General features: G+C 54.8%; 1 protein-coding gene across 3 annotated transcripts in view; it reads left to right on the top strand.

The window, feature by feature from the left end:
- The first annotated feature begins 3,037 nt into the window (after positions 1–3,037).
- ATOSB (atos homolog B) overlaps positions 3,038–15,088 on the top strand; it is a 32,237-nt gene continuing 20,186 nt past the window's right edge. Inside the window, exons 1-2 of one of the 3 annotated variants that reach the window (XM_035100775.3) lie at positions 3,038–3,163; positions 3,675–3,715. The gene's annotated coding sequence lies outside the window, so the exon portion shown is untranslated. Of the gene's footprint in view, positions 3,164–3,674; positions 3,716–11,524; positions 11,702–15,088 lie in introns of those variants that run through there. The other 2 variants (XM_035100776.3, XM_088653322.1) reach the window with 2 other exon arrangements.

Raw genomic sequence — 15,088 nt, 5'->3', positions numbered from 1 at the left:
AGTCAAAACCCTCTGCCAAAGGAGCGCCCCTGCCCCTGCCTCTGCCCTTGCTGCCCGCGTGGGGCGCTGTGCTCCCTGCCTCCCTGAGGACCCTGAATGGGATAGGGCAGCTCCTGCAGCCACAGGTGCAGCAAGAAGGGCCTGGGAGGAGGAGGCATCTTCCTCTCCTTCTGTGGCTTTTGCATCGTCCAATTCCAGCAACCGTCCGAGAGGCCTGTCGTGTGTTGGTGAAGCGGTACGATTTCCTTTTTAAAAAATAAATAAATAAATAAATAAATAATCTTTATTAGTTTTTTTGTACGTAAATGACATCAAACAAATTGAATACATTTTACTTTCCAGTTGTTTACTTATAACTCATTTGTTTACAAATTATGTCAAAACAAGTAAAGCACTGATGTTACATCTATACTTGTATTGTCTAATTTATACACCCTGAAAATAAGATATAACTCTTCCCCTTCCCCTCTTATTCCCCCCCCCCCAATTAACTTCCCTTCTTCTTTCTTCTGTTTTCTTTAGTCTTCCTTATGGTTGCGTTATTCATTTCTGAAGCGGTACGATTTCCATGCAGCAGTTTCTGCTCTGCGACTTCCCTCCCCTCCTCTGGCTTTAGTGCAGGACGGGACCCAAGTGTCTGGGGTTCCAGCAGCTCGCTTGCTGCCATTGATTTACAACCATAGAATGGTAGAGTTGGAAGGGATCCCCAAGGGTCATCTAGTCCAACCCCCTGCAAGGCAGGAATCACAGCTGACAGGTGAATCTCTGACAGGTGGCCCTCCAACCAACGACGGAGAGTCTTCTGAGCGAGTCCGTTCCATGGTCAAACTGCTCTTAATGTCAGAAAGTTCTTCTTGATTTCTTAAAACTTTTACACTGCTTGACTGTAAAAACACACACGCCAAACAACTCAAAGCCGTTTACGGAAAAGGTAAAACAATTATCGACAAAAATATTAACAACTTTGTGTCCTTACATGCCGTCTTCCCCCGCTCTCAGGCAACCACCTGCTCAGAACATAAAAACAGCCTGCAGAATCAGGCCAACGGCATCCCATCCTCACAGCTGCCTGTGAGAATCCAGTAAGCAGGATCCGAGCCCCAGAGCCCTCTGCCCTCCTGAGGTTTCCAGCAACTGGCATTCAGAGGCAGAGTGTAGCAGACATGGCTAGCGGCCCTCAAGCCCTCCCCTCGGTTGCCCAATCTTCTCTGAAAGCCCCCTGGGTGGGTGGTCACCCCTGCCTCCTGCGGGAGGGAGTTCTGCGGTTTAACTGCAGGAAGGGCCTTCTTTTCTCTGTCCTGAATCTTCTAGCATTCAGCTTCATGGATGTCTCCCTGCTTCAAGGCAGTGGAGGGCTTAGCAGCAACTGCACATGCTCACTCACAGAAGAGAAAAGCAACAAAGCCAGGGCAACTCAGGACAGGAAGAGGTGACTCATTTCTTAATTTTACTTTTGCCCCTGGCTCTCTTTCCTCCTCTTGCCCTCCTTTTGCTGCCCTTTCTGTACCGCACAGCTGCAACCTCCTCTCAGTTGTCTGAGTCACCTCTTCTCTTGGGATGACACCTGGGTTTTCTAAAGGAATTTCAAAACACCCAAACATCTGCTGCGGTTTTGCTCTCGCCAAGTGAAACGTGCAGAGCAAATGGAAGCGGGCAGTCTTCCCCAACCTGGTGCCCTCTGGGTGTTCTGGATGACCATGCCTATCGACCCCAGCCAGCGCAGCTAAATAACGCTAAGGCTGATGGGAATTGTAGTGCACAACACCAGGTTGGGGGAAGCTGCTACAGAGGTCCATGGCGAATGCTTTTTCAGGCCCAAATATAATGAATAAAAGAGTTTTGGAGGTTAGCCAGCTGAGCTTGCTGCTCCTGAGACCCTTCCAGCCTCCCTGGATATCTCTGAATCAAGAAGTCCATTCTGAACGAAGCAAAGAACAAATAGGTAACTTTCCCTTAATAGCAACTTCTGCCCCTGAGAACATTGGCCAGTGTGATTTTTTAAATTTTTAAAGAAGAATATTGGAAAATACAGGTCAGGAGCTGAACATCTTTTCTGGGAAAGTGCTGGGAAACATTTCTGTATCTACATAACATTACAAAGCATTGGGTTTTGCTGAAGAAGGAAACAGCCGGATTCTGCAAAGGGAAGCCCTTCCAAACTAGCCTTTCAGAGCTCCTGGAGAATGTCAGTAATCCAGGGCTAGATTGAGGTTTGAAGGTAATGGGGCCCTTTATAGGCCTATGTCCAGCTGTCCTTTGTCAACAACAAATTGTGGCTGTTCTTTTTGTGTTGAATATATGCTATACGGTAATTTATGGACCTAATAGGTATCTCAAGCCATTTGCACATAACAAAATATCATGTATTTTATCAAAGTAATTGTGATATTTTAAGGAGCTGGCTAGCAGGCGGGGCCCATTACTTACATCATAGGAGCCTATACAACACAAAACACTGTTGCTGTATGCAGGTTTTATTTTATTTGTTTTTTATCTTATATTTTGGAAATGTACATCCAGGGTTTTTTCCTTTATTTTTTTGGGGGGGGGCAAGAGAGTGGGGCCCTAAGCTAGAGCTTGTTTAGCTTATACGTAAATATCCAGCACTGCGAGTAACCCCCTGGATTTGAGCGATCCACGGAGACTTTTCGCTCCAGAGCCGGCCTGAGTGGAACCTCCAGGCACAGGAGCAGTCCACCTCCCGAGTCCGGCTCCGGGGCGGGCAGGGGCCGAGTGGGCTGGGCAGCCGCCCACCTGCCGAGGATGCTGCGGGTCTCGCCGGGTCCCTCGCCGGGCGGCGGGGCTGGACTAAATGGCCTCGGATGGTCCCTCCCGCCGCCCCGCCGCCCAATCAGGCGCGCCCTCCTTCCTCCGCGTCCCCGCCCACCGCGCTGTCATCACAGACCTGCACGTGGAGGGGGCGGGACCGCCGCACGAACCGGGCCCTGCCATTGGCCTCTGGGCGCCGAGGTCTCCGGGGCTGGTCGCGGGCGGCCAATGAGCGCGGGCGGTGGGCGGGGCTCGGCGGCAGGGCCCGGAAGCTGCTGCTCCTGCGGGGCTGGCGAGGAGGAGGCGAGAGGAGGAAGGCAGGGAAGGGAGAGGCGATCGGGGGGCGTCCGCGGGACCCGGATCTCCGCCCCCCCTGCAGCCCGGACGAAGACAGGTGGGCCATGCAGACCCCGGGAAGGAGCGGGGTCCATTGCCCCGGAGCAAGCAGGGAGGAGGAGGAGCCTGATTTATGGGGCGGGGTTTTCTTTGGGGGGGGATCAGAGGCACCCCTTGCAGCCTTTGGGGGGATTCCGTTGCGGGGTGCGGAGGAGAGCTTCCCGAGGCTTTAAGGGCGTGGTGTGTGTGTGTGTGGCAATCTTAGCATTTGTCCCCCTAAGATTGCCTTGTGTCGCGACCCTTTTTCTAATCTTCTGCCCCCCACAAAAATAAATAAATGGGAAGATGGGGGGTTTGCAAGGAACCCGCAAAAGTGGAACTGGGTTGGGGTGTCAGCCCCTAGAGAAAGAAAAGGCTCTTTCTCTTTTGGGGGGGTCTTCAGCCTGTGCCCCCACCAAAAAGCCAAGGGGCTGCTTTGCATCCAAGCCCTGTGCGTGAATTTGGTGTTTTATTCTTTTCTCTCTCTTCCCTCCCCCCCCCCTTCTTTGCTTTGTTCCTCCTCCTTAAAGGTTTGCTGCCGGCCTAGTTGCCAGACACTGGAGGCCTGCAGGTAAGAACCGGATCTGACTTGACTGGTGCTGAGCTCTTTTCTGCCTCTGCTCATGGGGCAACGATGCTCTTTCTTGCAAAGGCTGCTGCAGAAGGATCCCTTCCACCCAGCTCTGCTCAAGAGGCGCTGGAGCCTTTCGGGGGCTGCTTTGCACATTATTTTTCAGGGTGGGGGTGAGGGTTTTTACTTCCTTGTTTATTTTACTGCATTTCTATCCCACCTTTCCTCAAGGAGCTCAGGGTGGTGTACATGATTTTCTTGTTGATGTGGGATCGTAGAATTGTAGAGGCTCATCCAGTCCCACCCTGGCAATGCAGTGCCTTGTGCCCCAAAGTGGGACTTGAACCCATGTCCCTGAGATTAAGAGTCTCATGTTGTAGCAAAAGTCCCAGCCACATTCTTGCCTGGGTTCATGCACCTTCTTCTTTTTCTGTTGTTGTTTAGTCGTGTCCGACTCTTCGTGACCCCTTCTTTTTCTAGGCAACCCCAAACCTTCCATTTTCTGGCTGTGATTCTTGCTTTCTCATTAAGGAAAAATGTTTGGGCATTGTTTCTGAGCATAGTTGGAAACCTCCCCCCCCCCCTGAAATATTGCTGCACAGGCTCTGCTCAGATGCTTCCAGCATTACCGGGCGAACTGGAAGCTTGGTTGCTCTGTTCTGTGTGCACTTTTAAAAAGCTGAATTAAAGCAATGGCCTAGCTTTACGGATTTTGCACCCGTAGCTCTGCTCCCTGTCTCAATATGCCTGAATTTTGGGTCTTTCTTTGACACTCTGTGCTGCAATCCCATGTGTACCGACCTGCAAGTAAGTCCAGCTGAACTTAGTGGACTTACTTCTGAGTAAGTGTTCATAGGCATCTTCTGCTCAGCAGATTGGAGCTTCTAATCTTTTCCCCAGGCTGTTCCTTTTGGAGGAGGGGAAGGCAGAGAGGTTGGGCCGCTTCTCTCACAGGGGGGTCAATATGTGGGCCCATCCGGAGGAGAAGGAAAGTCTGGGAAGAAGAAGAAGAGGAGCTGCTGCATGTTTGAGATGGCTCCATTTCAGTGTTTTGTTTGGATGAATATGTCTCCTCAAAAGGTGCCTAAAGTGTTATAAAGACACTTGGACAAGCATTAGAGCCAGTAAAATACAATAAATTTGAAAGAAAAATAGAGCCAACTTAGCTCCTGTGGCTACCAAGAGCTTTCGGGGAGCGTTGAGAAGAACATTTGAAAATACAATTAAAGAGGTCTCCCTGTTTATAGACTTCCTCCTTTTCCCCTTTCCCAATCTTGCTGAATTCTGGGCAGGTTACTCCCCACCTCCAGTTACCGGAATGTCTGTGGTGGGGCGGGTGGGGTGTCCGCGCTCTGGGTTTCCTTTCATAACCACAACTTCTGCCCTGTTCCCCGGCTGGCCCTTGCCTGGCACCCTCTGGCTTGCCCATCGCTGTCTGGCTTCAGTGCTGTGATGACTTCCTGTCATTTGTGTAGGGCTACCAGTCTGCCAGCCAGGGGCTATGCTGGGCAACAGGATGGCAAGCCCATGCCAGGACAGAGCTACCTTATTTAGACAGACAAAATGAGCAGCTGGTGGGAAGGTTGCAGAGGGGGTGGGGAAAGACGTCCCAGAAGAGGGAGGCATCCTGACCCGGTTCTTTTGAGCGCATGGCGGTTGGCACCCAGTGAGAGAACACCAGTGTTGTAGGGAGGAGTGGAACGCTTTTGGAGGGTGGCAGAGAGGGACATCTGAGCTTCAGGATTTTGAACCCTTCTTGTCACAGGAAGAATGCCCTGCCCCCAAACTGGGGCTTCCTTCTCATGCCATATTGCACCTTGAGCTTTCCCAGATGATTGTGTTGGCCTGCTTTGCACAGGACCCATCATTTGGCCCAGGACTGGACCTTGGTAATCTTTGGTGAGTGAGGCCAGCATATGGCGTCCCCGAATGGATCTTCTCAATTATGGATCTTCTCAATTTAGCAGCCCCTCGGCTCGGTGTCCTGTGCTGGGAAGCTGCCTGCCCTGTCCTAAATCTGGGGCTACTTGGTCCCTCCCTGAAGTCTCTTGGTGGCAGCTGCTGCTTCCTGTCAGTTTTTCTCTTTGCAGGCATGTCAGGCTCTGACCTGCCTGGGCTTGTGCCTCTTGTTAATCCAGAATAACTCCGTGGCATCCAGAGCGCGGTGTGGAGACACGCTGGAGGTGACCCCTCTCACGTCTCCTGCCTTGCTCATTTAGCCACGCTCTCCATTTGTTGCTGCAGCCAATCCTCTGACCTGTGCCTAGGATCATGGGGCTCTCGAGGTGGAAGGGACCCCAAGGGTCATCTAGTCTAACCCCCTGCAGTGCAGGAATCTCCTCTGCGCACATTGCAGCACCTGTGTACCTCCCGATTCCACCGTTGGCTGTGGGGCAGGGGGAGGGCCACCCCCCCCGAAGGACTTAGAAGCAGGTTATGTTGCATAAGCTCCATGGGGCAGAATTATGTGAATTTATGACGAAATAAAATAAAATTGACACGTTTGCTTGGGATGCTGAAGCCCCCGGTTCAGTCTCTGGTATCGCCAGGCAGGGCTGGGAATATCTCCTGCATGAAACCTTGAAGAGTCGCAGCTGCCACTCAGTGTAGACAATCCTGAGCTCAGTGGAACAATGGTCTGATTTGGTAGGAGGTCATTTCCATGTCCTGAAACCCTGTCTCCGTATTTTTGCCTGGGGCTTCTGAAATGGGCTGAGGCTGGAGCCCTGGGGAGCTGCTCTTGAGGGGGGGGGTGTTCATATATGTCAAGCGGCCACCAAGACGGCCTTTGTACTGTCTTGGATGCCTCCTCCTTGGTGCAGTGTCTTTTCAACCCGGCATGTGGCCATCAGCTTATGTTTGTTTGTGGTGTGTCCGTGGGGTGGATTTATAAGTGTCTTTTATTCTCCTTACCATGTTGCAGTAGTCAATATATTCCAGAATCATTGTACTTACAGTAGTTGATTTGGACAGATTTTGGGGATTTGCCCCCACCACTTGGGGGAGGGGAATGCAATGAGAGTACTGTAGTTGACTTCTGAATACAAATCAATTAATTTTATTTCATAAAATGTATATGCTGCTTAACTGTAAGGAAAAATAACCCCTCAAAGCAATTTGCAAAAAGAACAAAACCATAAAAATGATCAGTTAAAAGCGGCCATTTAAAACATCCAAAGAGTAGTGAAAAGGAAAGATAAACTACAAACAGATTGTAGATATTCGGCTAGGCTTGCCTAAACAAAAACGTCTTTAGCGGGTGCCAAAAAGAGTTCGGTGAAGGTGCTTGAATGATGCCAATAGGCAGGGAGTTCCCAAGGACGGGTGCTGCCGTGCTAAAAGATGGGTTTCTTACAGACGTGAAATGGGTGTCGTGTGGCACATAGAACGGTGCCAGTTCTGTGGATCAGAGCAGTTGCGTGGGCATCTAGGCTGCAAACCGCAGGAGCGGAGGGTGCTCTTGGCTTGGGTCCTGCTCGTGGGTGTCTTGGAAGAGCATCTGATTGGGCACTGTAAAAATAAAAGGAGGCTGAACTAGATGGGCCACTGGCCTCATCCAGGAGGCTTATATTACATTCTTAGCTGGGGGAGCAGCAGGACACGTAGTTTTTGCTGAATCATGCAGACATACCAGCAAGGACCCATCCAACGTTTAAAGATATTTGCCTCTTTCTCCACACCCCTCTCCCAATGACCACAAAATTAAAGTAAATATTTGGAGCGTTTCCCCCAGGGCTTTGGGTGCCTGGGGTGGTTCTGCAGAAATGGCTGAATCCTAGACTACTGGCTGCAACCTGTGCCTTGTCAGTCCCTGTGAATGCTGGACAGCTGGTGTCTAACTTGGGTGGGAGCTCCCCTCCCCAATCTCCCAGTTTGATCCCAAGGGGAGCTGGTCCCCTCCTGAAGAGCTGGAGGCACGAGTGGCAAGAGACACTCTATGGCCCGGATTGCAAGTGCTGGATGAAGGCCCAGTCCTTTTTGCGGGAGAGCCAGCTTTGGGATCTGGGCCAGATTCCAGCTGGGGCAATTTAATCCTCCTCCTCCTCCTCTGACCTTGCTTCCATGAGGGATTCCACACCCCCTTGCTTCCTGCCCTCAGGGGTTGAGTAGGTGAAGCCACAACACCTCCCCCCCCCCCCCGTGGCGGGTGGTGGCCCAGCTTGGAGGGCAGCGAAGCTCGTCCTGCTCTAGATCCAGCTGGTGGAAGGTGCTGCTCTGGCATTCCAGAATTGGCCCAGCCTGATGCCCAGTCTGGCTTGGTGTGCCCCAGTTGCACAACAGATGCCCGGGGATGGTGTCGGTGGTGGTGTCCAGGGCTGGGCAGCGTGAGGCCTGGGGAGGCAAGCAGGCAGGAGAGGGATGTGCCACCCACCGGAATGCCCTCCGGACCGCAGCTCCTCTGCATGGGATTCCCGGCCCCAAAGGGATTGTCTAAAAATAGCCATTGCTGTCTCCTTCGGTCTCCCAGCGCGTGAGTGTGTGATGGGGCTGTCCTGGAGGGGGGGGGCAGCAGGCAGTAACGTGAGCCTTTATCTGCCATATTATGCCTCAGCTCTGGGCACCCAGAGTGGATCCTCTGCTGGGGAGGGTTGTGTGGTCCTGAGGGCCAGGAAGGAGACTGGAGAGGGAGAGGGCTGCTCTTGTGCTCGGATCCTGCTTGCTGGTTTCCCAGAAGAGGCATCTGATTGGCCCCTGTGAGAACAAGAGGCTGGACTAGATGGGCCTGATCCCTTTGGCCCGATCCACAGGTTCCTCTTGTGTTCTTACGCGGCACTGATGAGGAGCAGGCCTTTTGGAGCCAGTATGGTGCCCAGGGGAACAAGCTGCGTCTCTCCAGGGTGGTCTCAAGCAGGGTGTGAAGGTGGTGGTCTTGTGCCAAGGACCCAGCCTGCATTGGCTGGCAACTCTTTGGGCTTTGGGGCTTCTCCCTGCTCTCCCTCCCAGCAGAGAAAAGCCCTGGGGGGCTGGGCACAAGGGTTGCGTCCTTAGAGTCAGGTAACCCTATGCCTTGGTGCCTCCTTTGTGGCACAGTGGGGTCAGAAGAGGGCCGTGTACAACCTCCAGGATCGGGATGCGGGGGTAGCACATGCCTCTGAATAATGCTGATCTGCTTGGCCCCTGTGCTGCACTCGATGGCCCCCCTTTGGCCTGATGCAGCAGCCAGTCTGTTTTACTTCTTAATTAAATGATTGATTGACCGATTGATTGATAAATTGGCCTTTCCTCCCAAAGGAGGCCAGGGCTTAAGAGGGTTCCACCCACCTCCCGTTGGGGCAGAGACAAAGAGAGTGTCCTGGGCATGATTTGGTGCCCCTCGCCCAGGCCTGCCCACCCGCCCTAAGTGGCAGCAGAGCCTCTCCAGGTGCTGCAGCCAAAAGGGGCCTTCCCATCACCTGCTGCCTCTTCCTTTGCACAGTCAGGAGATGCCGTAAAGAAACCTTGCGCAAGCAAGCAGGGAGTTTGGTGCAGTTGACTAAATGGGCAGCAGAGCCCTAAAAAGTGGGGAGGCGACCCCAAAGAAAGTTAGCTCTGGAATGCCTTCTGAGCCCCAGGCCTTGGCCCCTGAGCATGTGGAGAGTTCCTTTCCTTGGCCACTGCCCCACTGCCCAGCCTCCCCTGGCAATTCTTTCAGGCAGCCCATTCCCCCTTGTTAGATCTATCCCTGGTCTTATCCCCTCTGCACTGGGGGACAAAGCAGAGAGAGGGAGAGCGGAGCCACGTGATGGATGGGAGAGTCACCATGGCAACGCTTGCAGGGACTGCTGCCTCTCCTGGAGGAGAACTGGGCTGTGGAAGGAGCTGCGGGGTCAGAAGTGGGGTCTTTGTGGCAGGGAAGCTGTGTCCCTCCATGCAAGGTCTCACCCCCTCCCAGCAGGACCCTCGGATGTTCCTGGATGGGGCAAGGGCTCTTCATCCCCCCCCTCCCTGCCCAGGCCTCCTTCAAGGGGATCAGTCTCTCCAGACCTAGCAAGCACACCTGGACTGAGCTCCCCGGGACCCACAGCCATCTCCTCCAAACGGCCCTGATCCGGATGCCCCTCTGCTAGCCTTTCTCCTCTGTGGCCGGGTCCTGGCACCTTGGCTAGTGAGGGAGGCAGGCAGCCCTGCTCAGCACAGAAATGGGGTCCTGGCTCAGGGTTAAGAATAACAAGAAGCTGCCTTGCGTTGAGTCAGGCCACTGGTTCACCTAGTTTAGTGCTGCTCACTCTGACGGGCAGCCTCTTTCTAGGGGCTCCCGCAGGGGGGTCTGTCCCCTCCCTACCTGGAAATGTCATGGGGGTGGGGAGGGGAGAGTTGAAGCTGGGACCTTCTGTTCACTTTTTTTTATTTATTTGTTCCATTTATCTCCCACCATCTCATTCAGCTCTCCCCCTCCTCATTTAACCCCCAACAACAACCCTGCGAGGTAGGTTAGGCAGAGAGAGCCAGTGACTAGCCCAAGTGAGTCTCATGGCACAGTGGGGATTTGAACCCGGGTTTCCCACATCCTAGTCCACCGCCCTAATCACTACACTCCTCATGGGAGTTGTAGTCCTGAACACCCAGAGGGTGCCAGGTTGGCAAAAGACCGCCAAATGGTCATGGAACCTCCTTTGTGGGGGGCGGGGAGCCTGCGCTGGCTTTGCACTGCTCTCTGCTGAGTGGTAGTTCTGCCTGTGTTCTGCTAATGATTAAATTGAACTGGAAATAAAAATTGTATCAGTAACAAGAAGAGAGCAAGGCAGCCTATAAAGGACAATCACTACAGGCAATGGCCAGCCAGGCTTATCTGGTATTAAAACATGTTGCCCCTTGTGGAATGACGCCTCTTCCACGGAAGTCACCCTGGAGGTTCATCTAGGTGGGTGTTGCCTGCACGGACTGGCAGCAGCTCTCCAGGTAGGAGGACGAGCCTCCCGTGGGTGGGCCTGGCGATGCCACTGGGAACTGAACTTGGGGCCTTCTGCAGCTCTCACCTCGGATCCAGATCTCTCCTGCCAAGTTAAAAGTATTCCAATGAAGCTTTACTCAGAGTAGAACCAATTGAAATTAATCTTAGAATTGGAGAGTTGGAAGGGACCCTAAGGGTCATCTAGCCCAACCCCCTGCGGTGCAGGAGTCTTTTGCCCAACTGGGGCTCGAGCCCTTGACGTTAAGAGTCTACCAACTGAGCTATCCATTGATTTCAATGGGTCTCCTCTGCGTAAAACTCCATCGACTGCCACCCACGTTTCTGAGGTTGCCCCAGAAGCACGAGAAGAGCCGGCCTTTCAGAGGGCGTTGAAGGGCTCGTAAAAAACCATCCCAAAAACGCACTTCCCACCCCCCGCCCTGTGTTTCTGGAAAGCGGCCAACCTGGCAGGGCCGCCCTTTGGAAACCTTTGGTAACATGGGGTGTCCCCGCCCCTACGCAATGGATCCTCTCCCTCGTGGATCTTCTCCGCGCTGCGCCCCGAGGGAGCGTCTCCTGCAGCGGAGCAGCTGCCGCCGAGGGATCCCTAGTCCGCCTCCTCCGCGCGGGGATCCCTCGGCCGCCGCCACGTCTCATTCCTCCGCCGGGGGCCCGCGGCGAGGATTCCCCCCGTCGGGCGGCGCCCCTGCGCAAAGAAGCTGCGCCCGGCGGAGGGCGAGCGAGGGCGGCCAAGAGTCGCTCGTGCGCCCCGGCTGCAGTTGTGCATCTGCGGGCGGCGCATCGGCAGGGACTGCGCCCGTCGGGGCTGCGCGGACTGGGGTTGGGGATGGCAGAGGGGGCGGGGCTTTGGGGCCGGGGAGGGCGGGGCCGGGGCTGAGGGGCAGGCGGGCCGTCCAATGGCGCGCCGGGGGAGGAGCGCGCCGGAGCAGCTGGTAGGAAATGGAGCCCGGCGGTGAGTCAGGCGGGAGGCCGGCGGCCAGGGGTTCCCGGGTCGTCGCCCCTTGCAGGGGGGCTGCTGTCCCAGGCCGGGAGGAGGAACAAGCTGCTGCCGCTGTCGCCGCCGCCCGAGGGGCTCGCCGGGAGGGGGCTGCCAGGTGAGCGCAGGCCGCCCGCCCGCCCCGAGGGGCTTCTCCCCCCGCCCCGTCCAAGACGCCCCCCAGCAAGGGCGCAGCCTTTGTACCCGTGGCGGGGAGGGGGCTTCCCCGGCCGGGCTTTGTGGCCCAGGGCTGCCTTCGTAGGGGAGGGCCCCTTCTCTCTTCCCCCGACGAACGTCGACATGGCATCTGGGGTGGGGGCTGTCCTTTGTATGGTTCCGTGTCCCTGCATCCCCCCTCCCCACTTGCAAGGCTCTGTGTCTGGGGGGGGGCTACCGGAGCCGCCCCCCCTAGATGGGGGCGGGGGAAGGCCCCGGGGCTGCCACAGATCTGGCAGGGTGTTTGGGGAGGGGGCGCAGGCGAGATGGGGGAGGGCTTTTAGCTGGACTTTCAGAGTGTTGCTTCTCCACCACCTATGGGAAGGACTGCAATCGCGCCTCCGTCGTTTTAGGGGGAAGGTTGAGGGGTGCTGTAAAGGGACAGTGCCCCCCATAAGGGTTGGTGCAGAGGGGCCTCTGGAAGGAGGCTGTGCCACAGCTCAGTCACTCAAGCTGGGTTGTTATTATTTATTAAATTTGTATACAGTACTGCCCTATACCCATAGATCTCAGGGCGATGCTCCCCTCCTCTTGTGGCTGCCCCCTTGAGGGCCCTGATTTAAGGGGCGGCACCCCTTTTGTCTCCAAACCCTTGCTCTATGACCCCTCTCCTGCCTGCCAAGGTTGCAGAACCGGGTCTGGCAGGGGGCGGCTCTGCTGCTCAGATCCTGTGCAGGTTTTGGGTTGGCACAGCCTCTGCCCAGGTGTGACCCAGTCCTACCCATTCCCTCCTGGATGGGATGAGACAAGTGTTTGCTCACAAGCCAGATGCCAGCTCCAGCTTCCCAAGAGCAGCCACCCAGATGTGACTCATTGTTCCCGGTTCCTAAGCTTTCTCAGCCCCCTTTGTTGCCAGGGTGGGCGGGGTTGGGGGGGGCAGCTGTGCTTGTGGCCTGGTGTTGGATTTTTTGGTCCCAGGGTCTGTCTGGGCAGGTGATTGGCAGTTGCAGCATATGTTGGTGCAGGGCCTTCACCCAGTGGCAGAAACAGGAAGGTCTCCGCCTCCAAAGAACTTACATTCTGAAATATCAAGAAATGGGGAGGGGTGAATGGGAGCAAGGGAGGGCTGTGAGGCAAGGCAGTTTCGGGGGCTTGGGCTTCAGAGGGGACTGTGAGAATCATGGAACCCTAGAGTTGGAATGGACCCAAAGGGTCATCAAATCCAAGCCCTGCAATTCAGGAAGCCATAGGCTTTCTGTGTTTTGAGGATTGCTCAGCATCATCCTGTGTTAACTGAGCTGCTTCCTTCCTTTTCTTTCCCCTCCGCTTTATGATCTCATTTTGCAGGCTCTCTGGGGCTGGGACCTTTTCCGTGTTGTTTTTCGGTAGTGCTGTGCTGCAAGAGGTCCAGAGGGCAGGAACATGAGGAGGGGTCTTTTCTGTGGTGGCTCCCCATTTGTGGCATGCTCTGCCCAGGGAAGCTTGCCTGGCACCTTCATTACAAATCTTTAGGTGCCAGGCGGATGTTTAGCATTCTATGGCAGCAGCATGAATTTAGGATGTTGGAGTGTTTGTTAAGGAAGCTCATGATGGGTAGCATTGTGGTGAGGCAGGGAGATTCTTTCCTCTGCCAAGCCCTAGAGTGGCTTCCTGGCCTCTTGGGCCTCCATGCAACCCTGGCAAAGGTCTGGGCTGGAGATCTCAGCTGGGCATGCCTCTCGCTTGCCTGGCACTGCCTCTCCTCTTGCCCCCTTTCAACCCCCAGGCTCAGCTAGCAGGGGCCTCGTTGTCCTCCTCCTCCTCCTCTCTCCTCCCCCTCCTCTCTCCTCCCCAGCTAGGCAGCCCAGGGGAAGGCGTGGGGCCTGCGTGGCAGGTGAGGCTGCCAGGGGGCATCTGAAGCAGCTGAGCTGGTAGGGCAAGCAGGCAGGCTTCCTTTGTGCCAGCTGGAAGGTGTCCTTATCTCCCAGTCTTGCTCTTACGTCTGGCGGGGCTCCAGGCCTCGGGGCCAGCTGCTTCAGTGGCACCAGCGCCCTTCCACCCCTGCAGCTTGTTCTGGAAGCTCTGGCGGGGCCCTTCCTGGCTGGATGCCACAGAGAAACTGTGGCATTTCTGGTGGCAGCCCAGCAGTAGGTGAGTCAGCCGGGAGAGAGGCGTCCTCCGGGGCTGACGCGAGCAGCCCTTGAGTCAGCAAGGAGGCCCAGCTGAGAAGTGGAGACAGGAAGCTGCTTCACCACTGTGGTTCCCTTCGCCCCGACTTCTGAGGCAGTGGGATCTCATGACCGCACTGCTCTCTGGCAGCGATCATGGGGGTGTGTGTGCTACACAAAGGCGTAATTTTATTTGTACGCCGCATTTCCACATTTCAAGGCATGTTCAAGGCGGCTTCCAGCATGAGAAAAAGGCAGAACTACAAAAGTAGTCATGAACAATGAAAAAACATTTAAATAAATGCACAACCAAAGTGAGTAGTTTCCACATAAATCACAAGAAGAGCTAAAATAAATATACCCCCAAAACCCAACAACACCCGGCAACAGCAGCAACAATCTGCCCCCGACAACAAACCCCAAATAACACCCCAGCCTAAGAGTCTGCTCAGCAGCTTTCGTAGTTGGAGTCAGTCCAGCCGCTGCACTTCCAGGCAGCGTTAGAAGCGGAATGCCTAGTTTTCTATTTTGGGGACAGACGAGCCCGAAAGTTGTGTTTTCCAATGCGACTTTTGGGTTCCTGACATTCATTCCGATTCTGCAGATAAAATATAGCAGATGGAATTGTGCAGGATGTGTTGCTAGGAGGTGAGAACAGTCAAGATTCGAGGATCCCCAGGGATGTGCCTCCAGGTGGGGGAGATGTCAGGTGCCATCCTGGCATGCGGGCATTTTCACCACAAGTGGCCAAAATGTGCCTGGCACATTTTGAAAGCTGCTTCCAGGCTAGGTGGAAAGAGGCCTGCAAGGGCTCACAGCTGAGCTGGTCTCTGGCCTCTTCTGCAGCCTCAGCTCTTGCAGCTGGAATCAGCCGCGCCGCGCCCTGGACCTGGCCAAAGGGGGCTCACCTATTCCAGCCTCCTGTCCCCACAATGATCAACCAGGTGCCCCAATGGGAAGCCCGTGTTGCCACAGCAACTCTCTGCTCCTGTGTTTCCCAGAAACGGGGATTCAGAAGCACGGCTGCCTCCGACTGTGGAGACAGAGTAGAGCAAATCGTCTTCCAATAGCCCTCTCCTCCAGGCATTTGTCTGGTCCTTTTTAAAGGCCACACTTTAACTCTGCGTTGAGTTCCACAGTTTAGCTGTGCTCTCAGGAAACTTTCTGTTCTCTGTCCTGCATCTTCCAATGCACAGCTCCCA

Source organism: Zootoca vivipara, chromosome 10 (assembly GCF_965207765.1).
Source record: "Zootoca vivipara chromosome 10, rZooViv2.hap1.1, whole genome shotgun sequence".
NCBI lineage: Eukaryota > Metazoa > Chordata > Lepidosauria > Squamata > Lacertidae > Zootoca > Zootoca vivipara.
This window is presented reverse-complemented; position numbering and strand designations above follow the sequence as displayed.